The 27,209-nt window shown below is 36.3% G+C and overlaps 1 protein-coding gene across 7 annotated transcripts in view; it reads right to left on the bottom strand.

Moving 5' to 3' along the window:
• ZNF438 (zinc finger protein 438) overlaps nucleotides 1-27,209 on the bottom strand; it is a 187,257-nt gene that overhangs the window by 93,988 nt on the left and 66,060 nt on the right. For 2 of the 7 annotated variants that reach the window (XM_019465212.2, XM_019465214.2), the window contains 3 exons: nucleotides 24,913-25,013; nucleotides 14,478-14,642; nucleotides 8,917-8,994 (listed from right to left, as the gene is read on the bottom strand). The gene's annotated coding sequence lies outside the window, so the exon portion shown is untranslated. The remainder of the gene's footprint in view (nucleotides 1-8,916; nucleotides 8,995-14,477; nucleotides 14,643-24,912; nucleotides 25,014-27,209) is intronic. The other 5 variants (XM_019465213.2, XM_019465217.2, XM_019465218.2 and 2 more) reach the window with 3 other exon arrangements.

Here is a 27,209-nt window from a genome sequence, read left to right as displayed (position 1 = left end):
TCTGGCTGGGGTTAGACAAGGACCTGGGTGTCCAGCTGGTCCTTTTACAGACTTTCAGCTGGTCATCTGTTTCCAGTGCCATGCCTCACCTCCTCCTTCAGCCTAACCTTTAGTTACAGAACCTTCTAAGGTTCTATAAGGTAAAACTGCTTCCTGACACTATCCTCTTCTGTAGGTGCTTAGGTTTCGCCTTCCTCTACTCCACTAAGTCATGGTATCATACACTTTCTGTATTCATATTTATGAGAAGTACTGATGTCACCCACTTTTTATCAAAAAAAAAAAAAGGTGGAATTTTTGTTTCTTATTTCCTTTGTTTTGAATGGACATTTTAACAGGAGAAGGTGGAAAGTTCTTTACACGTCATTGTAAAATCAGAAGTTACAGTTTCTGAGTTACTTCACGTACCATTTGTGATGGCTGAATTTACCACAGTTTTGGTCTTCTCAGTACACATTCCCAAATCTCTTCTTCTAATTCATTTGGAGAAAGACTCCCTCACTCCCTGAGACCCCGTGGGGTTTTCAGTCACTGGATGCACGTCTGTGGCAGCACTGGTGAACACGCCCCAGGCTGGCCCACCAGAATACTCCGTTCCCTGGGCCACAGTGATTATTCACCACATGTGGAGCCAAACTGAGTTGATCCATATCTTCTCTGTGGCTGATCGCTAGATGTGCGGCTCAACAAGTTCTCTTCCTGTTGAGATTGCTAAACCAGAAAGATGACAGTCTCAAGCTGCTGGTGGTCATTTTACTGGTTATATGCCTGTCTGAATAATGACGAATAAAGAAACCAGCAGAGCTGAAAAAGGGTCCAGATGAGATCATTTGAGTTCCTAGCTGCAACCATGCTTGAAGCCAGATGCACCTCTGGAAACCATAGCTATGTAAACAATTAAGTTCCTTTTATTTTCATAAGCTGGCGTGGGCTGGCTTTCTTTCACTTGCAACCAAAGGAGTCCTGATGAATTCATCATTTAATCAAAATGTTCCAAATTAGTAACACTTGAACTATAAAACACCACTTCTTCGCCAAAAATTAAACAGCCTAACTTCTTTTATTAAAGTAAAATCACAATCATAAGTAACATATATGTATGTCCCTTCTATCTGAATATTCTCATGTTTCCAGAGTAGAAGGATCTTTGAGAAGGAGGCATATATACTCTGTAGTATTACAAACCCCAGAGTCACTAGCCTACAGAGTGATTTTCTTCCAGGTACTTAAAAAAGTCTTGTCATTTCTTTAAACCTTCTCCATCAGTTTTTAAAAAAACTCAAGCTGCATGGTTATCTTACATAAAGGCTATGTGGAAAAACAAAATAATATATCTCAAAATATTTGTTCCATTAGGAGGAAAAGTTTGGTAGATATTCAAATAATTATTCAGCCTCAATCTCTGACCCAGGGACTGGAAACAAGGATAATTTCAACCCAAGTATTTTTGGGAAGGAAGATGGTAATAACATGCCTCCAAGGAGACAGGTGGGGATGCTTAGAAGTCATGTGTTCCTTGGATGTTCTCCCTGGTGTAACTTCCCCATTACTGTCTGCAGTCCATGTGCTCACCAATCCAATGGTCACTGTCTAAGGCTCTAGGTTTGAAGATGTTGCCTGCGTCTTTAGTGATTTTGAGTACATTTAGAGGCCATGCGGGTAATCTAAAAAAAATGAGTAAGCTAAGCATTCTAAATGTGTTAGAATTACTTTATTTGCATTAAAGAGTAAATCTTACTAAAATTCAGTCCCTCTCACTCTCTTTTTTTATTGGTTCAAGTCCTGGGAGTTTTTCTTTTTCATGCATCATTCCTATCTACTGCTCCTTGTTCATCCATGATTTGTTTCATAGAATTATAAATAATAGATTTTTGGCACTGATACTCCATGTAAAGAAACTGTGTGTAAGTAGGAGCTAATAATAATTGATAGTAATAGTTCAGTTTATTGAGCACTTAGTATGTGCCATTCACTGTTCTAAATCATTTATATGTATTAAGTGACCTTGCACTCATTTCAACTCCTTGAGGTAGGTAACATTATCCTCACTTTATAGACGAGGGCATGGAGACATTGAGAGGGGTAAGCAGCCTGTGCAAGATCACATAGAAAATAAGTTGTAAATATGAATACAAGCACTCTGCCTCAAGGATCTCTTCTTAAACTATTACTCTGCACTCCCCAAAGAAATATGCCATCCTATTACAGTTTGAATTGTGTCCCACAAAATGTTAACTTAAAGTCCTAACCCCTGGTACCTGTGAATGTAACCTTATTTGGAAGGGTCTCTGTAAATATAATTAGGTTAAGATGACATTATACTGGATTAGGGTGGGTCCTAATGCAATATGATAGCTGTCCTTATAAGAACAGGAAAACTGGGACAGAGAAAGACATCCATGAGATGATGGGGCCGAGTTTGGGGTTATGCTGCCAGAAGCTAAGGATAGCATGGGGTTACCAGAAGCTACAACAAGCAGGAAGGAGTGTCTCCAGAGGTCTCTGAGGGAGCATGGCCTTGCCAACACCTTGATTTAAGACTTCTGGCCTCAGGGACCGTGAGAGAATACATTTCTGTTGTTTAAAGGTACGCAGTTTATGGTACCTTGTCATGACAGCCCTGGGAAACCAACATACTGTCTTTCCCTTGTACTGAAATATACCATCTTACCAATCTGTCATTTCCTAGTTTCATATAGATGACAGTAGGAATAACATTAACTGTCCTCTGAATTCTATGTAAAGAAAATCAACAGCCAGGGGTGGGGCTGTGAGAATGAAAAACCCAGCCTCCCATCCAGTTGGGGCAGCTAAGCTACCCTCAGCTCTAGCTGATCACTGTCACATGAACAGTTCAGTTTTCACAAGAACCCAGAAAGTGGATTTGTACATTAGTTAAAAACAAATTAAATTAGTTACTAGTTAAAATAACACTAGTTAATAACTAATTCATGTTTAAAACAAACACTGTGCAAACAGGACACATCTACGGACCAAATCTGATCACAACCTCTGCTGTTTTCTTTACTTTGTCCACTTCCCCTTGACCACTTTCACTTGACCAGGCCCTAACTGGAGTCATCCAGCTACCAGATCTAGGAAGCAGGCACAGCGTGGGTACGTGAGAAGCCATGTGGAAGTCAGCGCTGTAGGACTAGGAAACCCTCTTTGAGATACAGAGTGTAGCAGATGCAGAAGAATCCTACACACTTTTGAATCCAAGACTGAACACGTGCACTCCTCTGGATCCGTACCTGGAGTCTAACACTATTCCTCTATTCTGTCAGCTGGCCTTCCTAAGGCTTGCTTTTTTTTTTTTTTTTTTTTTGTCAGTCTGATATATAAGGGACTTAGAGCTTTACTGGGTAAAGGTTTTGGGTAAGTCTAGGACATGATCTTGGTATATCTCAGATTCACTGCCATTTCATTCATAGCACTGTGTTTATAACATAAGCATATAACTTATAATTCCTAAATTTCTTATCTCTTATGTGTGTATTTGAACGAAGCCTAAGTGGATTGCAATAGCTCAGAGCTGCCCTTCAGTATTCACCATCCTATAACCTGTGAAAGTTGTCCTGAAACCTGGAAACATTTCTGAAAACAAGTTTTGTGAAATCAGTTCTACAAAATGTGACTTTGTTATTCAGCCTTGTTAGAAAAACTTCTAAAATATAAAGAATTGTTCTGATTATGTTAACATCAACTCTAGCCCAATAGGTCTACCACTATTTAGTAGCCTTAGAATCTTCTGAGCCCTCCTTGGCTATAAACATTGCTTCAGTATCTACAGGAGTTCAGACCTATTTGATACGGTATAGAAACTAATGATTGCTGCTGGTAAGTGAAAGGAAGGACTTGATATGTTGCCAGGACTCTCTCTGCTACATTGAGATATTAAATTCAGTGATGCAGTTTGGCACACTACAGTGTTTGAGACCTGGAAAATTGACAAACATTATCTTAGAAAATTTGTAGAGCAAAGTTAAGAAGTGAAATACTGCAAAATCGGCCCAAGTTCATCTCATTTAATGTTTTGGGCTTCTAAAGTTTATTTTTGCTTGAATTAAAAATATCTCAATCTTCCACTTCAAACTGATAAAATCATACTGAAATTCACTAGCTGATATTTCTCGCAAAACCCCAAACAGTCAGGAAAGCCAATTTTATCCACATTTGACAGATGAGGAAACTGAAGCTGAGGGCGTTAAATAACTTGTTCAAGGTTGTTAGTGACAGAGGTAAAAGCCTGCACTCAAACCTCCTGATTCTGAGTTCAGTAACCTTTCCCACAAATATGTCATGCAGACTTCTAAGACCAGGCTGTTTAGCCATTAGGATAGCCAGACCTGTGATCAAAATTGCCCTTGATTTCTTTTTTTTTTTTTAATGTTTATTTATATATTTATTTTTTTGAGAGAGAGAGAGAGAGAGAGAGAGAGACAGAGACAGAGCGTGAGCAGGGGAGGGGCAGTGAGAAAGGGAGACACAGAACCTGAAGCAGGCTCCAGGCTCTGAGCTGTTAGCACAGAGCCCACCACTGGGCTTGAACCCAAGAACCATGAGATCATGACCTGAGCCGAAGTCAGACGCTTAACTGACTGAGCCACCCAGGTGCCCCAAAACTGCCTTTGATTTCTGATGTCAGATAAATCTTTCAAATGTCTGTAAATCTGAAGTTTCTCATTTGTAAAATGGGAGTTAAAATTATAAAACACATGTGAAGACCATAGCACAGGGTGGGCACTGAACAAATGCCATTCCCTTCTCTCTCTTTCTTCTACAAGATCCCTTAAATCTAAGTAGATCATCCATTCTCTGGTTCAAAATCTGTATGATTGGTGAAACCCTAAATAACTATAGAAAAGTAACTCAGGGGATACGCAGATACTGAAAGCACAACGATAAGCTCATTGTCACAGACAAAGAAGACCATAGCAGAAGTTGTTGTCATGTATGATTATATAATGGCCAAGAGAGTGGTTTAAAAAAAAAAATCCATGATCTTGAGTCTTGTTTTTAAAGGGGCAGGTCACATCAAAACATCACGTCTTGAACTCATTCTCTGCCATGTAATAAATATGGCTCATTGTCTCCAAACACAAAATATTCAAAACATATCAAACAGGTATGACATACTTCCAACTTAATGGAACTGTTTGAGACTCTAAAAGTAGGTTATCCCAATAGCTATCATGTCCTACATCACCCAGGAAAGAGATTCCTCAGGACCACATGGCTAGTCAATGCCACAAAAGAACTTAAATGCTAACTCCTTTGTACCTCCTCTCTCTGGCTCACTTGGGTGAGAATGAAGTAGGGGCACGCATGACCGACACTAGGTGGGGATGGGCCTGAAAGAGAGGCAAGAAGTTAAGGGGGCTGCAGATGTGGGCAGGAGGGAAGCATAAGCTCAGAGCTGCTAATGTCAAGAGGCATTCACAGGCCTACTACCACAAAAGCTAAGCAATTAGCAAATCCGATGCTAAAAATATTAAAATGCATAACATGATTTAGAATATTTCTTCCAATTTCAACTTAATGCTAGGGAGTTACGTGCCAATAGCTGTCTTACATTTGTGACTCCAGCTCTTGGCACACTCCTGCAGAACTGGGGTTGTGTTATTGCATATGTGGGTGGTTATTAAATGCTTTATAATGATTATGTTAAAGGTTATATTCCTCATACACATAACTTCACTTACTATTATGAGTTAGACGTGTACATGAGTAGACAATGGTCTCCTTCCATTAAATGCAAACTGGCTGAAATTACTGTTTAAGTTGCCAGGTTGTAAGAGAAAAGAGAGCAAATTAATGAGGGTGAAGTTGTATAATCAGTTTATAAAACAAATCATGCTGAGGTCAAGGCTGACATCGCCAACTCCCACACATCTAAGTACCCTTAAAAATGTGACCTTCTCTTTTTTCCCGCCACCACTGCTCTAATTCAAGCTGTTTCTTATTTCTCTTCCATTCACATGCGGTTGATGAATCATTTATCTTGGCAAAACATGAATTCCATCATGTCACCCGTCTCAGAAACTTCTGAGGGCTTCCCACTGCTTGAGACACAAAGGCCCAACTCCAAGGCAAGGCATTCATGGCTCTCCTAAATTTGGCCCATCCTTCTCATTCAGTGGTTCTCAACCACTCGGGGAGCTTTAAAAGATAAACAGGCGTACATCTTGTGCCCCAGAAATTTTATTTATTAGTTCTGGGGAAAGATCTAGGGACTTGTGTTTTTAAAAATATCCGTGGATGACTTTTATTCACTGCCAGGGTTGAAGCACTGGTATAATTTTCCCACCTATTATTTCACCCAACATGAACTAAAGCTTCTGTTCCAGCCAGTAATGCTGATTTGTTTGTTTGTACCTCTATTTCTCCATCATGCTGTTAATCCAACTCGGAATATCATTTCCTCTCTTAGCTCTTTATTTAAATTTAAATCTTTACCATTCCTCTAAGACTAACTGAAATCCCACCACCATCTTTATAACCACTGTGAATCATAATGATATTGCCATTCTGATAACCCCAAGGGCATGTGTTACCTTCATGAAGTACTTTATGGCAATTAATAACATATTGTTTGCACTGTGAGTGTTTTTTCCATACTTCACTCCCTGTATTTCTGGCTCCTGGAGGGAAAGTCAACTTTTCCTAGTAACTTTGGTTCTCATTCCCTAGTCCTTTGCACCTACGACAGCATTAAACATAAAGCAGACATTCACTCATGTGCTCAAAGCTTACAATGACTAAACATATTAAAGTCTCCAGAATTTATGAAGTGTATTCTTATAGCCTGACAACATAAATTATCAACCTTCGGCATTGTTGATGCATACACTGATGGGTTTTTCATGGGAAGCATCACTACACCCATACAGAAATGATAATTACTTGTCCACAAAATCTGATAGGATGTCAAACACAGGGTTGGTTGATGCCTATAAATATGTTTTCTCTATAGACAGAAGTACTTTCCATGTTTATATATTCATTCCTCTTAAGTTCATAGAACAACAGAAAGGGAGAAGTAGTAAAATGTCAATACGGTACTTAAAATGACCCACCCATACGATCAAACAGCTGAAGAGTCGTTTACAATGAACTACTGTGGGGAGGCCAGAAGAGCAAATGCTCCCTTGCCCTCAATTTAGGAGACATGAGAGTATCAGTAACCTACAGGTAAATGTCTTTTATGCAAATACTGAAAGCCAAAAACTTCCTGGCATGAGAGCATCCAGCGATATGGTGAGCCACTGCCAGAGCTCCAGCTCAGGCTCTCCTGTGTCTTGAGCAACCCAGAAAGGTACTATCCTGCTTCTAGGGCATGGGAGATGTGATTCCACACTCCAAGCTAAAACTTCTCTGCAAAACAGTATTATGCATGGTAGCTGCCTGTGGTTAAAGTACCACGGGTACATATGAGTTAAATAGTCTTGGGAGGCCTGGCTGAGAATCTAACCACTATTTATAACATTGTTTTTGTGGAAAAAAAATGTTTTCCGCATTCCAAACAACAGAATTAGATATGAACTTTTGGAATACAGTTTTTTTCTTAGATTAGGAACTGACTGTATCTTGTTATTTACACTATGGTCAGTATTTTCCTAGGATAAGATGGCAGAGTTGGGGGGGGGGGGTGGTCTGCCAAGAGTGCAGAACACGAATAAATAGTTGCCATGAATACAGACCATATGTGACTATAAGGGTGAAAGACAGATGATAAAAGAAAAATCCAGGCACATTACTAATTTATTAAGCAAATATTTACCAAGAACTATTAAGATTATGCTGAATGCCATGAGAAACAAAAATTAGACAAGAAGTTTGGTTTTATTTATAGCCCTCACAACCTATGATGGGAGATAAGACGGACATAAACACAAGTAATAAAGCTGCCTGGTAAAATGTGCTAGGGCAGTGATAAAAACAAAATATTGGATGAAGTCAGCTGAGAGAGAGACGGAGACAGAGTGTGTGAAAGCTAGTGCTTCTAGCTAGAGCAATCAGGGAAAGTTCATGGAGGAGCATGCACCTGGGCTGAGCCTGGAGGATTTGCACAAGATTTCAACAAGCAGAGGACACGGTAAGATTGAAGGAGAGAACATCCTAGAAAGAAACATGAAGTAATGAACACAGTACACATCAAGCCACAGAGGCATGAAGAATGGTGAGAATTCAGTGAACAGAAAAGAGTCCAGTTGGCTAAGGTGAAGGATATTTTTAGGAGCTGGGTAGAGGGCTTCGAATGCCACTCAATGGAACATGGATTCCATCCAACAGTGAGTGGGGAGCCATTAAAGTGTTTTAAAAGTATTGGAGTTCTATATGCAGATCTATCTGGCAGTGGAATACAGGATGGAGGAAGAGTGAATGAAGACAGAAGACCATCAGGAGATAATTATATTAGCTGACATTGGTCAAGATGACTTTTAAAGCTAAGTTTTTGAATAAATAAACATTTAAGGTTCAAGCACTAGTTCATTACTAAATATCTCCCTTCGATGATCACGAATATATAAATCATTTAGAAAAGCCATACAAAACCTTAAAAAAACTGAAAAACATAGTTTTAGTGGGAAAAAAAACTTTTAAAAACATTACGCTTGACATTTAGTCAAGACCTAATGACTAGACTTAATGAAAAATAAAGGAACATTTTGAGGTGTTAATCTCACTTTTAAAATGATACCACGAGTTTAAACATTACAATTTTAGTAAGCATATGAAATTTACAAAGAAATAATCTTTCCACTATTTTCCAAGACCAGTAATTCAATATACAAGGCAACTCTAAGATATTCTGAGAAATTTGAGAGTTCAAAGTGTCACAGATACTGGACTTAATTCTTTAGACGTTAAATCAATCTTAAGCTGTGTTAAAATGGATAAGATCAGACTTACTCGAGGTGATTTGACTTAGTAAATGTCTTCTAAACTTCAAATTTTCAGTGTTGGATGAGACATGGCATTCATCTTTATCTGAAAAAAAAACAAACGTGATGGAAGTAATGAAATTGAAAGAATTGATAGGTAGCTTATAGAAGCCAATTATATGATTACACCTTAAAGACTACAATAGTTATATGAAGTCCTATAAAACTGACATTACTTATACTATGTATAATTTAAGAACCTAAGATAAAAATCTCAAGCTATGCCCAAAGACTTCTAAAATAGGAGATATAATACATTTCCTTCATATATTTTTATGTCAATCTCCTCAAAATTCTGAAAAATATATTATTAGATATTCAAGACTGATTGACACCAAATTCTTTAATATAGCCAATAATCAAGCCCTATTCAGTACTAATATCATGGAGAACAGGGAAAGATGAAATTGCATAAGAGAGAGTTTCTGTCATCAAAAAACCCACAAACCACAAGAGGAGACAAACACAAACAACTCCATATCAAGAAAGATATAATAAGTGCCCCAAGAGGGACAGAAGTGAACCAATACCAAGAATTAGAAAGGTGGCAGTGTTAAGAGTTAGAAGAGAAAGAACTGATACACAAAGGTGGCACACTAATCACTGAATTGACAGTGGAGAGCAAAGGAACATATCAACTATCCTTTAAATTCTAGAATTAGATCCATCAATAGATGAATACACAAGATGTACTATAATTAAAAGTACACTTATCTTGATGAGCACTGAGTAATGGATAAAAATGTTGAAACATTATTATAGTGCAAACCAGAAACTAATAGAACACCGTATGTTAATTGTACTAGAATTAAAATTTGGAAAAAAATCTAGAATTGGAAGAATTCAATACTTTTTTTGAGATGGCTGTGCAAAAACTGGCAGTGTCCACAAAAGGCAGGTTTAAAGTTCTTGGGAGGATAGGAAAGAAGAGTTCTGGGGAAGACAAAAGTTACAAAAACTTGTTCAAAATAGAGCACAGGACCCAGATGACATAAGGAACTAGAAGCAGGTCGGCAGTAGAACTACGGTTCCACGAGAACAAGGTAGGTTTGACTCCTTGGGAAAAAAAGAGCGTAAGAGTAGGGCTTCACTCAGGATGACAGGTAACAAAACACCATTCTGACTCTCTTTTTCTCTGCTTTATCTGTTTGGTGAGACAGGGCAAAAGACTGGCCACATATGACACCAGTCTCACTTTCTCTTAGAACTTGCCTGCCCAAACCCACATACATTCTCCTGTCATCTACATGGTAAACTCAACAGGGCAAGTTAAGTCAATCCAGTTGGAATAGGGATAAGATTCCATGCAGATATAAACACACTCTTTTACCCAGTTTCCACCCACATAAAGTTGACATTTTTATTCTAAACTGAGTTACATCATGTCTACTTCTCAAAGGGTTTAGAAGTTGGAAGAAGGAATATATGGTATAAAATTCCAACAAAAGGTATGTAAACCTTTGAATGGAAATCAACCTTAATTATATGGAAAGTGAGTTTAGTGTAGAACCTGTCAGCCAAAGTGAAGTTTTAAATTTTCTAAAAACATTCAACAAAGATCTAATACTGAGACTTAATGAGGTTAAAGAACATTATTAGAGATGCAGATTTCTAATTATGCGGTCAATGCCTTTAAAAGATATAGCACTATTCACAATTTTTACTTTTTTGTGTCATTTTGGTGAGTTGTATTTTTCAAGGAATTTGTCCATTTCATGTAAGTTGTCACATGTATTGACATAATGTTCAGAATATTTTACCCTTTAGATACTTCTTGGATCTCTAATAATGTTTCCTTTTTATATCTATATTGTTAATTTGAGCTTTCTCCTTTTTACTTAGTAGGGGCTTATACATTTTATTAATATTTTCAAAGAAACAACTTTGACTTCATTAATCTTTGTCAGTCTTCTCTATAGAATGCTTCTTTCTTTGTAATTTCCTTCCTTCCAGTTTATTGAATGAAACTGAACTTTTTCTAGGTTTTTGAAATGAAAAATAGATGGTTGGCTTTCAACCTTTTAAGCATAAACATTTAAAGCTACAGATTCTAAGCACCACTTTAACGTTCTCTCACAGCTTAGATACTAATTGTGGTTGTATTTCTTTGACCGGTACTGGATTATTTAAATGTATGCTGTTTATTTTCCAAACAAACTGAGGATTAAAAAAAAAAATCTTTATTTCTAGTTTAATTCCACTGTAGAACATATATGATTTCAATCTTTTACATTTGTTGAGATTTGCTTTTTAGCTCAGCATATGTTCTATTTTGGTAAAAGTTTCTTGTATACTTGTAGTGTATTGTAGTCTGCAAGAGTTGAGAATAACATTCTATAACAGCAATAGGTCAAGTTGGTTAACAGTATTGTTAAACATCCTATAACCTTTATGATTTTTAAAAATCTGCTTATTATATCTAGTGGTTCAAAGAAGGTTATTAAATTCTCCAAATAGGATGGTGAAATCATGATTTCTCCTTGTTGTCCTGTGAATTTTAGCTTTACATATTTTGGAGTTAAATTGTCAGGAACATACAAATTTAGAACTATTCTGTCTTCCTATTGAATTGACCCTTTTATCATCATAAAATTCTCCCTTTATCTTCCATAAAACTTCTTGCTTTAAAGTCTACTTTATCTGATATTAATATATCAGATTTCCTTTAGTGTTTGCACAGTGTACCTTTTCTTCCCATATTCTTCTATATAATATATCTTGTGCAAACTAGATATAGTTGGGTCTTTTTTTTTAAATGTAGTTCAAAACTTTTTGGCTTTTAGTTGGAGGACTAAACCTATGTATATGTAATCAGATACTGATATTTAAAATACCCTATTGGTTCTATATTCATCCCATCTAATCTTTTTTCTTCTTTTAATTAATAAATTTTTATTACTGCATTTTATCTCTTGTTAGCATTTTTTAAAATTCCAATATAGTTAACATACAGTGTTATATTAGATTCAGGTGTACAATATAGTTTTGCACAGAATCTGCACCAGTTTGCATTCCCACCAACAGTGCAGGAGGGTTCCTTTTTCTCCATAACTTTGCCAACACATGCCATTTCCTATATTGTTGATTTTAGCCATTCTGACAGGGTTGAGATGATACCTCGCTGTACTTTTGATTTGCATTTCTCTGATAACGAGCGATATTGAGCATATTTTCATGTGTCTCTTGGCCACCTGGATGTCTTCTTTGGAGAAGTGTCTGTTCATGTCTTCTGCCCATTTTTTAACTGGATTATTTGTTTTCTGGGTGTTGAGTTGTATCAGTTCTTTACAGACTTTGGATATTAACCCTTTATTGGTTATGTCATTTGCAAGTATCTTCTCCACTTCTGTAGGCTGTCTTTTAATTTTAACGATTCTTTCCTTTGCTGTGCAGAAGCTTTTTATTTTGCTATGGTCTTAATAGTTTATTTTTGCTTTTCTTTCCCTTGTTTTAGGAGGCATATCTAGAAAAATGTTCTACGGTCAAAGGAGATATAACTGCCTATGCCCCCTTCTAGAATTTTTATGGTTTTAATTCTCACATTTAGGTCTTTAACCTATTTCAAATTTATTTTTCTGTATGGTGTAAGAAAATGATCCACTTTAATCCTTTTACATGTAGCTGACCAGTTTTCTGAAAATTTGGTGAAGAGACTGTCTTTTTCCCATTGGATATTCTTTCCTGCTTTATCAAAGATTAATTGACCAGATAATGGGTTTATTTCTTGGTTCTCTATTCTGTTCCATTTATCTATGTGTTTATTTTTGTGCCATTACCATACGGTTTTGATAACTACAGCTGTATAATATAACTTGAAGGCTGGAATTGTGATACCTTCAGCTTCGCTTTTTCTATTTCGAGATTACTTTGGCTATTCACGGTCCTTTGTGATTCCATATAAATTTTAGGATTGTTTCTGTTAGCTTTTTGTTCAAACATCTTTGTAGTTTCTCATGAAATTATCATAGAGATTACAAATACTTCCTTGAATTACAAAACTTGACTTTTACCACTTCCTATACAAGACAATAATTGGCTTAACTCCATTTATACCTATCTGCAATTTGTTCTACTGTTTTCATTTATTTCTACATATGTTTTAAGCCTGAAAGACATTGTTATTATGGCTTTAAATAGGCAAAAATCTTTTATATTTACTCACATATTTATGCTTTTCATTTTTTTCCCTAAAGTTCTATGGTTCCAATTGGGATCATTTTTCTTCAGACTGAATACCTTCCTTTAGTATTACTGTACTATGGTTCTACCTGTGGTAAAGTCTCCCACCTTTTGTCTAAAACTGTCTTTGTCTTCATTTAAAAAACACTTTGCTGGGCATAAAGTTTCAGGTTAGCAGTATTTTTCCATTCTGCACTTAAACTTTAAAGATGTTATTCCATTGTTCTCTGATTTTAATAATTTCTGTAGAACAATCTGCCATCAATCTTATCATTGTTCCTTTCAAGTTACTATGGTTTCTTTCCTTGGGTTATTTTAAGATTTTCTCTTTATATCTGCTCTTCCTGAGTTTCATTATGTTATACTTACATATGGTTTTCTTTATATAATATTGCTTGGAGTTCACTAAGTTTTTTTTGTATTTCTTGAATCTGTGGATGGCTATCTTTCATCAGCTTGGAAAATCTTTGGTCACTATCTTTTCAAATATTGTTTTTGCTTCTTCTTTCCTCCCAGTACTCCAATGATATGTAGATTAGGTGAAATGATTCAATCCATATGTCTCTTAACCTATTTTGTTCTTTCCATTCTTTCCCCCCACCCATGCTTCACCTTGTACATTTTCCATTGAACTGTCCTTCAGTTTACTAATTCCAGTTGTTTATTTTTTAACTGTGCTTACTTTACTATTAAACTCAAATCTTAATTTCAGATTACATTTTTTAGCTCTAGATCCCACCATTCTGTTGCCATTCTTTGTCTTTTCCTCTATTTAGCTGTTTCTTTTATTTCCTTTAATATATTCATACGACGATAAAATTGTTGTTTGATAACTCCTATTATCAGTGCCATTGGTGGATCTGCTTCTATTTTCTCTTCTTCCTTGGGCTGTTTGATAGATTTTTACTTTTCACATGTCATATAACTTTTTGGTGTATTCTTAATACCGTGAATGTAAGAAACATAAAACTGTGGTAGGTATTATTTTTTCCCAGTGAGGGCCCATCTTTTCCTATATTAGACAGGTAGGGTGAGGAGATGATCTCTTCAATTTGATCAGTTTACTCTGGTATAAGATGTCTCAAACATGAAATCAATTGTGTGGTTTACAGCAACTGCATCCCACCACCATCCCATGTAGACTCTCTCCTAAGCACTATGAGATTACAGAAAATTTCTCTGTATATTTCCACCTCAACTTCCTAGCCTCCCTTCCTGCCCCAAGGTTCAGTTAACAACCCATGGGGGAAGCTAGCTGTATGTCTGAGGACTCTGGTTTCCAGTTCATCATGCCAGACTATATGACCATCAAAACACCAATGGTTTCTCTTTCCCCTAGTAAAGTCTTACCTCCATAGCAAGCTTGATCTTTAGCCAGTGTCCATTTTGGGCAAATACACTTAGGAAAAATGACTGTCAGTATTCTTAGCTCATACGGGCTCTTCCATTTCTGAAATCTCAGTTCATTTTGTCGTCTTTGCTTTCACAACTCTCTGAGATCTTCAATAAATATGGCTGTGGTTAAGAGTAACACAAATATTTTAAAACTCCCCCACTGAAAAATAGGCATATATGCCCTTCCCTCACCTTGAATATGGGTCACTTCTGTAACTTCTTTGACCAATAAAATATGGTGACTATGACATGACACCAGTTTCTGGACCTAGACCTTAAGACACTGATGAATTTAACCCCATATATCTAGGAATATTCTAAAATCACTGAACTGCCACAAAAGAAAGCCAACTATCCTGATCTGTTAAAAAATAGCAAAAACAGCTTTTGGTTTCATTAATTTTCTCTATTATTTGTCTGTAAACTTCTCTTTTATCAATTTCTACTTATTTTCTACTTTCTACTTACTTTGGATTTTATTTTTCCATTTTCTTAAAGTGAAAACTCAGAAAATTTTAGGCCTTTCATTTCTAACATTAGTATTTTAAAGCTATAGATTTTCCTCTAAGCACCGCTTTAAGCTACATGAATATTGTAAGATGTGCTTTCATCTTCATTCAGTTCAAATATATTTTCTTATTTTCCTTGTGATTTCTCTTCGAACCATGGTTTATTTAAAGGTATGTTGTTTCATTTCCAAATATTTTGGGGAAGAATTCTAGATATTCCACACTTACTCATTTACTCATTTCTAATTCAATACAGTAATAGTGAGAGAGCATACTCTGTATGATTTTAATTCTTTAAAATCTTGTTTTATGACCTGACAAATGATTTACCTTGATAAAAATTCCACACATACTTGAAAAGAATGTGCATTCTCTTATTGAGTGCAGTATTCTATAAATGTCAATGAAGTCCAATTCATTAAGTGTTGTTGCAGATTTATATATTTTATTTGATATTCTGCCTATATCAATTGCTGAGAAGTGTTCAAAACTATCTATAACTGTAGTCACGTCTACTTACCCTTTCTTTTCTGTTAGTTTTTGCTTCAAATATTTTGAAGCTCCATTATTGGGCTCAAAGACATTTAGAATTATGATATCCTTTTGATGCGTTTGTTCTATCAGCAGAAAATATCTCTCAGTATCACTAGTAATATTCCTTGATTTGAAGCCTATTTTGTTGGATATTAATACAGGAAGTCCAGTTTTCTTAATATTAGTGTTGTCATGGTATATCTTTTTCAATTCTTTTAATCTGTGAGTTCATATTTGAAGAGGGTTTCTTGTAGAAAGTATGCAGTTAGCAGGTCTTGCTTTTTTATCTAGCCTGATGATCTCTGCCTGTATAGTATTCAGATCATTTACACTTAATGTAATTATGTTATATGGTTGAATTTGAATTAATCATCTTATTTTCTGTTTGTCCCAAACTGTTCTGTGTTTCCTTTTCCCATTTTTTTATTGCCTTGTTTGGAATTACTATTTCATTTCATTTATCATTACTATTTCATTTTATCTCCACTCTTGGCTTACTGGATATACCTGTTTCTTTTAGAATTATAATGGTTGCTCTGGTGTTTAAAATATAGACCTTTAACATATCACAATTTTTAAAAAATGTTTATTTATTTTTGAGAGAGCGAGAGAGAGAGAGAGTGAGCGCACAAGTGGGGAAGGTGTAGAGAGAGAGGAGGAGACACAGAATCCTAAGCAGGCTCTGAGCTATTATCACAGAGCTCGATGTAGAGCTTGAACTCATGAACTGTGAAATCATAACCTGAGCTGAAGTTGGACACTCAACCGACTGAGCCACCCAGGTGCCCCTAACATATCACAATTTAACTTATAATAATGCCATACCACTTCATGTATAAGAATTTTACAGCAGGATATATCTGTTTCTTCCTTCCCGTCTTTTGTGCTATTGTCATCATAGTCTAACTAGGGTAAGACTGTCATACTGGAGAATCCAAGTGCAGGCACTCTGGTTCAAAGATCTAGCTAAAACTAACTTTTGAGTGATCCTTGTCAAAATACCATAAAGCTGTCTTGGACCCTCCAAACCAGCCCACATTACAGCTGAATGCCCACCAACTAACCTCAGCTGATGCTACACAGTGAAGAATAACCACCAGCTGAGCCTTCCCTGTTCATTACCCACAAACATGAGGTACAACAAAATGGTTATTGTTTTAAGATTATAAATTTTTAGATAATTTGGTATGGAAACAGAGAACCATAACAGATTCTGGTACAGGGAAGTGGGGTCCCATAGTAAAAATCTTAAAACATGTGGCATTGGTTTTGGGACCAGGTGGGAAGCAAAAGCTGGAAGAGCCTCAAGAAGACTGTTAGTAAAAGCTTGAAGTACATTAGTGAACACGTTAACAGAAGGAAATTACAACCCCTCTTACACAGTGGTATGCAACACTTACTTGCATAACATAGAAAAGAGAAAATATACCCAATAAAGTGGTAGATTTGGGTAAGGAGATTTCTAGGCAGAAGATTCAAAGTATTAGTTTCTTTTAGCTGTGTGTACTAACGTATGCATAGACAAAGATGAGCTAACAAAAGAATTGTTTCATTTTCAAGCAGAATTTAGAGGAAAGATAAAGGAGCCAGGTCTTGCCCTTTCAAAAGAATAATCATCCCCATTCTCTCCAGACTGAAAAGAAATAGCTTCAGAGTAAATATGAAGTCTAGGGTTTGCTACCAGTAAAGCATGGTTTCAGGATAACAATTACAGTATGACTCTAAAAATACTGTAGTAGAAGTGGAAAATAATTTAAAGTTGTATCTAATTCAGTTCTAAAACTCTTAAGAATGTGCTTCTTAGACTATCTTTTCTAGATAAAAGGCCTCTAGGAATCTTGGAAGTATGCCTTTTGGGCTCTTTCAAATAGATAAGCTTCTAAGAATTTTATGGGTATTGTTTTATAACACATGGACTCTCGGTCTCAAGTAGAAAAAAAGCTTATCTTAAAAACAAATGTGGGTGTGGCTTCCAAAGGTGTGGATTATAATTTGACACATCAATGCCTCATAATGATTTTAAAGGAATTATGTGAAATTGGATTGAAAGCAGGAGAGAGAATACAAAATGAAAATACACTTTTAGACTCTCAGGCTTCTACAAACAGGAAGCAAGGCAGAAAAGACCACCAATTATAAACATGAACCATTTCTTATAGAAAAATAAAAATGACAGAATTTATAGGTAAGGCCAGAAGTCATGGATAATCATTTTCAAGGATTAAGAATGGCTCTACTAAAGAAACTGTCAACATCAGAATTTCAAAATTACTATGGACCAGTGAAGGTTACATGCCTCCTGTTTCCCCATTTTTGAATGGAATGCTTACCACAGTTACTCTATGTCTCCGTTATTTGTTGAGTAAATAACTTGTCTCTTGCAAAGAACTACATCTAAGGAGCTACATCTGGGACCTGATTTAAATGACAATATCCTGGACCTTAAGCTTGAGGCTACAGCCACAGTAGGGTAACAATTCTGCATTTTTGGAAAGGATTGAATATATTTTCAAAGTAGAAGGAATGTAAATAATTTGTGGGTAGAGGGTAGATGGTGATAAATTTAAAATGGTCACAAATTCTCTGATACTTCTTCCATTGAGAGGTGATGACTATAAACCCTCTCACTGAAACTGAGAGGACACTGGGATTGCTTTGATCAACAGAATATAGAAGAGATGTGGTGCCAGTGTCCAGTTTTAGGCCTTAAGATACTGGTCTTTCTACTTCCTATCTCTTGGAAAATTCTCTGTACAAGCGCCCAGCCAAAATATTAGAAGTCTGGCTACTTTAAGACTACCATGCTAGAAAGGTCAAGCAAGTCCAGAATTCCACCTCTGCCCAGGCACCATATATATCTGTAAAAATATCTTGGATCCTACAAAGCAATTCATCCACCAGCTAAATACTATCCAGTGATGTCATTCAATGCAACAAAGAACAGAAAAATCACCCAGCTGAGATCTGCCTTAATTGCCAATCCACAGAATCATAGCTATATAAAACAATTGTTGTTTTAAACCACTAAGTGTTGGGGCAATTTATTATGTAATAACAGATCATTGCAACAATGATTTTTGCAATTTATTTAAGTTGTTACAGAGGTCACAATGTCCTGCCACCACCTTCTACAACCCTACTGGAAGCAAAAGCCTAAATCAAGATATTATTCAGAAGTAATTTGCAAAGTTAATTATAAGGTAAAATTATTTCTTAAAGATAAAAAGGCTAACATTCTCAGGGATATTATAAAACAAACACTTTTCAGGGCACCTGGGTGGCCAACTCGGTTAAGCTTGATTTCCACTCAGGTCATGATCCCACGGGTTTGTGAGATCAAGCCCTGTATCTCTGCACTGACAGTACAGAACATGCTTAGGACTCTCTCTCTCTGCCCTACCCCCACTCACATGCCTACACTCTCTCTCTCTCTCTCTAAATAAACACTAAAATAAAAAATAATGAAAAAAAGTGTTTTCCAAACATAAGAAACTTCAACTAAGTTACTGCAATTAACATTTTCTTCTTACTAAATAAACTATTGTACTTACATAATAAAGCCAAAAGACTCAGGCTCAAGCTGTCCTTTAGTTAATTTAACAAATGATTGTTCAGATACTTTCACATGACTGGAACAAGACCAGAATTACAAATATAAAATTGAACACTTGTAGTAGTATAAAGAAATTATTTTAAAGTATAAAGTAAAAAATACTGGTGTATTAAAATAAAATATGAGGTATAGAACAGGTGATAGCTGTTACTAAAGTGATAATATATACATATATATGAACATATACACATATACATACATGTGTGTACACGCAATTGTGTGTATGTATGTGTGTGTGTGTGTGTGTGTGCATTCAAATATTTATTTAAATGGAGGAGTGCCCTGTGCCAGCATGTTTACCACAGCACTATAAAAGCTAAAACTGGAAATAATTTAAATATACATTAATAAGAATATTATTTAAGAAGGGTATAGAGAAGGGGCACCTGGGTGGCTCAGTCGGTTAAGCGTCCGACTTCGGCTCAGGTCATGATCTCATGGTTCGTGGGTTCGAGCCCCACATCAGGTTCTGTGCTGACAGCTCAGAGCCTGGAGCTTGCTTTGGATTCTGTGTCTTCCTCTCTCTCTGCCCCTTAACCCCTCATGCTCTGTCTCTCTCTTTCTGAAAGATGAATAAACCTTAAAAAAATTTTTTTTTAAAAAAGAAGGGTATAGAGAAAAGAAAGACTTCAATTTTTTATTCTACATATTCTATACTTGATATTTGAATTGAATTGCTAGAATGTTTTTATAACACACATGTATCACTTTTGAAAATTTATAATGAAAACCACACTATTCCAAGTTTAATACCTATGGCCATGTTATACTGTCTTCAGAGCCTGAATGATCCCTTGGTCTAAGCACTGGAGAACAGCCAAAATTACTTCTAAGGGAGAATCATAACCCATCAGCACATATTTCTTCAGACTACCTCTATTCATACATGCTGGACAGTCTAATCTGATACTTTTCCTCCTCAGGCTCCCCAACATTCCTAAGAGGATGCCAATCATACTCCCAATCTAGCTATTAAAGTAAATGGCCCCATATCTAACCTATACCTGAGAATAATTACACTCCAGGTACTTGCCTGAGAGTAAAATGCTAAACTTAACTGTTACTCCGTTTTTTTACAAAAAGCTTCTGCAGGGCTGCTACATATCTATCTAGTTCACCCATTCATTATTCTAAAACTGCATGTCTGGATTAAGACATACCACCAAAGAGCAGCATTCTTGGCTTTGTCCTTTTATCGCTCTCCACCCTATTCACCCAGTATTATTGTACTTAGTAAAGCGCCTTTGATGTTAAGCCACTAGACTACACTGAAGGGAGGTTTAAGAAACAATTATAGAAAAGAGAGTATTCAGTTATTCACTACAAGGATGTTGTTGAGGTCAGAGTTGAATATGCTACTCTATGAATGAAAGCATATAGTTTTCTTTGAATTACAATTAGTAGTTTCTCCTAAAATGCTGACAAATGTTGATCTTGTGAACACTAGTAAACACATCTCATCTTAGAATGGTCTCTTTAGAAAATTTAGAGCAAAATTTGTGATCCACCTCAAGGAAATATAGGGGATCTTATGAGATACGTTGGTCCCATTTTATCACCTTTCTTATTTTTACAATACTGAGGTACAATTGCCATATCACGAAATTCACCTGTTGAAAGTGTACAGTTCAATGATGTTTTAGTCAAATTACAGATGTGTGCGATCATCACTACAATCTAATTTCAAATCGTTTCTTCCTTCACTTCTCAATATCCCCTTAAGTCTATGTGAAGTCAGTCCCTGCCGCAACCCCCCAAACTCCTCTGATCGGCTCTATTACAGACATTTCATATGAGTGGAATTTGGCATCTTTCACTTAGCATAGTATTTTTGAGGTTCATCCATATTATAGCACACATCACCATTTCAATTTTTTTTAATTGCCGAAGAGTATCCTAATGTATGGACGTACCGTGTTTTGTTTATCCATTTACTAGTTGATGGACATTTGGATTGTTTCTCATTTCTATTATGAATAAAGCTATTATAAACAATTGCAAATGAATGCAGAATAGCACCTTTGTAAAAAACAATTGATGGACCAAAAATATAAGTATCTCTCAATTCCACTTTATTAACCTGCATGTTTATCATTATGCCAACGACATACTGTCTTGGTCATTGTCACTTGATATTGAATTTTCCACATGGGCAGTAACAAAGCCCTCCAACTTTGTTATTTTATTTATTTATTTAAAACTTTATTTTATATTATGTGTCCTAATGAATAAATACTATCTTAAATTCTTTCTGACAGAGGACAGATATAAATACAAAACTAGAGTAAACTTTAAAAATGTTTTCAAAGGAATATAGTCCTCTTAAGACTTGAAAGTGACAATCACTAATGCATTCTCCCAGAAATAACTGTGAAATTAAGTCTTCCCCAACACACACCCGTATCAACAAACATTTATCAAATGCTTACTAAATACTAGGCATGGTGCATAGTTAGGCGCTGAAACAATTAAGCACAGTCCCTCACTTAACACGTAAGTAGAGAATAATGGCACAGTGAGTTACAGCAACAATTGAAATATGTACAAGATACAGTGGTGGCAAGGACAAGGTATATTAATTTTATCTATCAAATTTACCTTACTTCATATAATCTTGTTTCTGAAAAAAAATGGCTTACAATTTCTGGTATGTTTTTAAACAAAGTGAGCTTGAAAACACCAAAGAGGCTAGTCCTTACAAAAGCTTGCAATAAGCAATCCTTTTATAGAGTTCTTCTCAACTAGTAAGATCTTTTAATTCAGTCTTTGTTTTTAAGATTACAAAAGAAATTTACATTAATGGCAAAATTCAAACAAAACATAAATACTTACAGTAAAAAGTGAAAGCCCCATTTTACCTTGAATCCACCCTACTCCTCTCCCCAGAGACTTCTATTGTGCTTGGGCAAATTCTGTTTGCTCAGAGCTACCTAAGATGCAGACAGTAAGAACTCTTGAAATCCTCACACAAATCTCAAATCTTGTTTTCAAAAAGAGTGTCAGCCTCTTCCCCACTACACATGACATCAGTACAGCTAGCAAGACTTGAAAATTATACTTCTTCCTTCCATCTCCCATCCTATGCTTTAGAAAAGGTGGAGATGAAGAGAAAAAATGGACATAAGCAACAGACCTAAACAGTGTGTGTATAAACTTTATAGTAATGATCCTAAAACTTGTCCTATAGGAGATTTTTAATAAGTATCCTTAAAAAAGAAAAGAAAAGAAATGAAGGAAGCTGAAAGGAAAGGAGGAGGGAGGAAAGAAAGACAAGCAAGCGGTCAGGCAAGCAGTGGGCATTTCCAAAGTCAAATACATCTGGGAAACAGTGGGTTAAATAAAATATCAATATGCACTGAGATGCTCCCACCTTTCACAACATTAGCTAACCACCAAACTCTTTAATCACGGATCACCTAGTGATATCTTGAAAGACACTAGATTGAGGCAAAAAGATAGTGTAGGAAATAAGCACTGGTTATAGTTTCCCTTCATCATTCCCTTCTTTATCACACTGGCAGCAACAAACGAGATATGCAGAAATATGCACAGAACCACATAAATATGCTAATGGCCAAAAGACTAAAAAGTAAAGTCAGCAGACTGTCTTAAGATTCTATCTTTACTATGTTAGAGAAACTGGCTTCATTTCTTTGTTGTGTTGTTTTTCCTTTGACTGTTTATGCAATAAAAGAATAAAACTAGAGATAGAAGTTTGGCTGTAAAATTAAATGCACTAAAGTGTTTGCTTCTAATAGTAAGTAGTAACAAGTAAATCTAATCAAAGGGTCTCAATGTAAATTCTATGCATACTTTAATTTGCTTTTACAAAACCAAAAAATTGGATTCATTTGTGATATTACTACAGTAACTGCATTATCATAGAAGAATCTTCAAGAGGTTAATGAAAAATTGTGGTGAAGTTAGATTTTTATGAGTTACTATAGCCACCTATGTCTGTGCAACAAAAAACAGTGAATTTGGATCTATCTCCTTATATGTTAGACTTCAAATCATGATATAATTCAGCAATGAACTCTGTTAAACTTGCCATTGAGACTGGAAGGAGCCTTTATTACCAAAGTATAATCATGAATGATAACTTTCCAATATGTATGCTGTCTAACCACTGAAATTATAATTTGGGAGGACTTCCTACCAACAGGGATCCTTATGGTAACTAACAGAGTTGTATGTCCTCAGTGGAAGCTATTCTGAAATTTCACTTCACTAAAAAAATGAGTTAATAAAGTGTCAATGGAGAAAAGTCTCCATCATAATACTTAAGCTCTTTGGTTGTTGTTTCTTCACTGCGGTTGGGACAAGAAGTGTGGTAGCTATCGTGGATATTTATAAATGTAAAGTAGCCTCACTTCTTTTTTTTTTTTTTTTTAATGTTTATTTATTTTTGAGAGAGACAGAGAGAGAGATAGCATGAGCGGGGAAGGGGCAGAGAGAAAGGGAGACACAGAATCTGAAGCAGGCTCCAGGCTCTGAGCTGTGAGCACTAAGCCTGACACAGGGCTCGAACCCACCAACCATGAGATCATGACCTGTGCCAAAGTCGGTCACTTAACCGACTGAGCCACCCAGGCGTCCCTAGCCTCACTTCTTTTATATCTAAAATCCAATCATTTATCTAATATCCAACACAAGCTTCTTCAGTGAAACTTCTCACCACTCTCTAATTCAAGTCAAAATGATTTCTCCTTCCACTAAGCTGCATGCTTCTTGTTCAAGACTCTCACTTAGCACATAACTACATTTAATGTACCTTAAATTGCTGTTTAACTTGACTACTGTATGTGTTCTATTCATTGAAAAGTCTGAAAGACTTTAGGTAGGAGGACCAAGGCTGTGCACATCTTTAGAGAACCCACAATACAGCCACGATGCTGTTTCTATTAACATTCTATCAGTATCTCTTGATGATTAATATTACTGTTCAGTGCTTTGTGATGGTCTTAGGAATAGATATTCTTTAGGAGAAAATATAAGCGGTTTTCCATTATGAGAATAGTGAATGGGCTTACTGGTTTTAGGAAATGTTCATAAACTACCTATAATTTAAGTAACTTATGACTAAATCTCATTTTTTTCTATGACATAGGAATGTCATGGCTAGACGAGAAGATGTACACTTTTTATGGCCTTGGGCACAAAATGCTTTGAGGGAATTAACTGCTTAATAACAAAGGACTCCGAACAGGCTCTATCATTAGAGACTAATAGAAAGGGTAAATGAAACATTATTAGACATGTATGTGATCATGCACATACAAAACATTTAAGAATATACAAAAGTAATTTGGCAATCTATTTCTCTCATTCAACAAACCATTACTGCAAGCCTACTGCATGGTGAGCTGTTTCAGACACTGGGGAACGAAAGGTGAGTGAAACATATCAAACATTTGTGTTGGCTCTTTAAGGCAGATCCAAACAGAATCAATCTAAAATTTCATCTACCTATCTCCATGTCAAACCATATCACACATAGTTAAGGTGCTTAAAAAATACTTTATCTCACTGTTTTAAGCAACGCAAATAGTTTACTTTGACCTAAACAACAGCAAGCTTTAATTATCCCAGAAACTCCTTCAAAGAGACACTGTTTCATTTCTGTCTGTCTCCAAGCCCCAAGATTCCCAGGCTGTTGAATGAAGAAGAGAGATATGCTATAAGCAATACAAGCAAACTTACCCAAAGCTGTGTCTAAAGAAATGTTCCTTACCTACAATGAGGGCAGTGCTGGCCCAGGTACACCCTGCCCCTATCAATTTCTTAGCAGCTGCTGACATATTCTTATGCTTCACAGGAGCATGGCACTTTCTTCTAAAGGGAAAAGGCAAAAATAGAAAAACTTTTGCCAACCACAAAAATGTATATTTTAAAAATTGTGGAATAAAAATGAGCTGCTATATACTTTTAAAACCAGAGAAAAAGTAGAAAATAACAAGTACCAGCACCCCTCCCTACAACCTTCTGAATTGAATTGAGACAGAAATGGTACAGTTTCAGCTAAGCATCTTTATATCGGAGACAATTTAAAATGATCTAGCAATCGGGCAAGCTAAAAGTAACATGGTAACAGTCAAATTTACTCTTTTAGAACCAGAACCCATTTTTCAAGTGTGTTTTTAGAAGGAAAAATGCAACCTTTAATAGATCATGGGCTTTCATTTAACTAGAAATACACTACATCAGGAATCAGATTTTAAAATCTACACAGTTAATCTGACAACAAACTTGGCTGCTGAATTTGATTTTTCAAACTAATATGGTATGCTCTGTTCTTGCGTTAAATCACAGGGATTTCTTCTGGGATTGCAAAGGAATGAGCATTTAGCCCATCTCACGAAGGAAGGAGAGATTTCTAAGCTTTAAAAACAGGAGGTTCGCCTACATGATCACCTGGGACAAACTTGGCCAGAGCAAGCAGGCTAGAAGGTTATAGGAGCCTGGGAATGTTTAACATCAAGAAAGAAACTACAGCTCAGTAAGATCAGAGGGAATTACACAGGAAATGTGAACAGTAACCCTTTCATATCTCTGTACCCCCTCCCACTGCCTGTGATAAATGGAGTCCTGGAGCCGCCAGCTATGTGAATACACAAACCAACAGCAGAGGGGGACTGGGAAAAAGGAAAGAAGCCATTTTATATAAACACGCGTGCGTGCACACACACACACCAGCAAAAATTCATGACATGATAAAAGTATGCTGTTCCAGAAAACTGCCGTTAGCCTTTCTAAATGCCACGTGTGCACTGTATCACTGCCTTATCCAACAGAGTCCTAACTAAAAATTCCAAAGAAACATGAAGAATCAGGCAGGAGTGGGGGGACAGAATAGTTGGCAGACGCATCGTAAGTAGGGAAACGTGGCTCCTCTGAAGCTGACCAAACAAATAAGTCTCCACCCTGGCTTATGTTTAAACATCTTGTTCCTAGTTGGTCTGTAGGGAAAACATTCTTTCCACAATAAATAATGCGCAACTGAATCAGAAATTCCTACTCCATCCTTTATCTACTCTATGTAAAAGTTCTTCAGTATTATAAACCAGAAGCTCAGAGAATTCAATTAATTGTGAACTCTATTTAAAAAAACAGTTTAGAGTCAAGGCAAATTAAAGTATTTCTTGCTTCCAATTTGAAAAAGCAAATGTGACTATGCAGATCCTAAACTCCTCTAGAGACCTCTGGGTTGGGATCTCAAGAAAATAAGCAGCTCTTACCACAACTGCCTTTCAGAAAAGAGGAAATGCTCAGTTTCTATAAACAGGTGAGTTTAAAAGAGATTAATTAAAAACAAACAAACAAACAAACAAACAAACAAACAAACCCACCCATGGTCCTCAGACTGTAAGGTACTGGGGTGGGGCAGCAAACTAAATAAAGAAAAAAGTGATATTTCCAATGGGCTAAGATTAAAATATGGAATGGAATTTCATAGGTCACTTTGGAGTAAGATTTAACTTTTTTCATTGGTATAACTTCAGGACAGAGATGGTTTGCCACAAACAGTAGGTTAAGAAATAAATGGAAGTAAACACGGAGATGACAAAGCAAACCACCAACAAAAGTCAAAAGGGTTATAGCTTTTTAGAACTATCCAGAAGAGGAACAATAAAACCAGAGGATTTTTTCCCCCCAGCAAAGTGCCTCCTCCAAAGTATACATCTTCTTCAAGAAACAGCCTATACCAGTAGTGGTTTTGGACAATAAACGGCAACATCAGTCAGATGGCAAATGAGATTTAAACTGCAGACTTCCAAGTTCCCTTAAACATCTGATGTCTAACTTCTGGCTCACAGAGAGGCAGTCCCACACCTGTGCAACAAGCTAAAGCTGCTTGTCCTTTCCATGGATTTGGAGTTGCTATAACATTTATGTTGGTTGAAACATTTGGGGAATGACAGGGAGCAAAAAATAATAAACAAATTCTGAATAAGAAACCAGACTTCTGAGCGGGCTTTTAAGTAAAGATCACCTCCCCATTAACTGAGGACCCTGAAGTGCACTAAATGG

Source organism: Panthera pardus, unplaced genomic scaffold (assembly GCF_024362965.1).
Source record: "Panthera pardus isolate Hobbes unplaced genomic scaffold, ASM2436296v1 HiC_scaffold_6, whole genome shotgun sequence".
NCBI lineage: Eukaryota > Metazoa > Chordata > Mammalia > Carnivora > Felidae > Panthera > Panthera pardus.
This window is presented reverse-complemented; position numbering and strand designations above follow the sequence as displayed.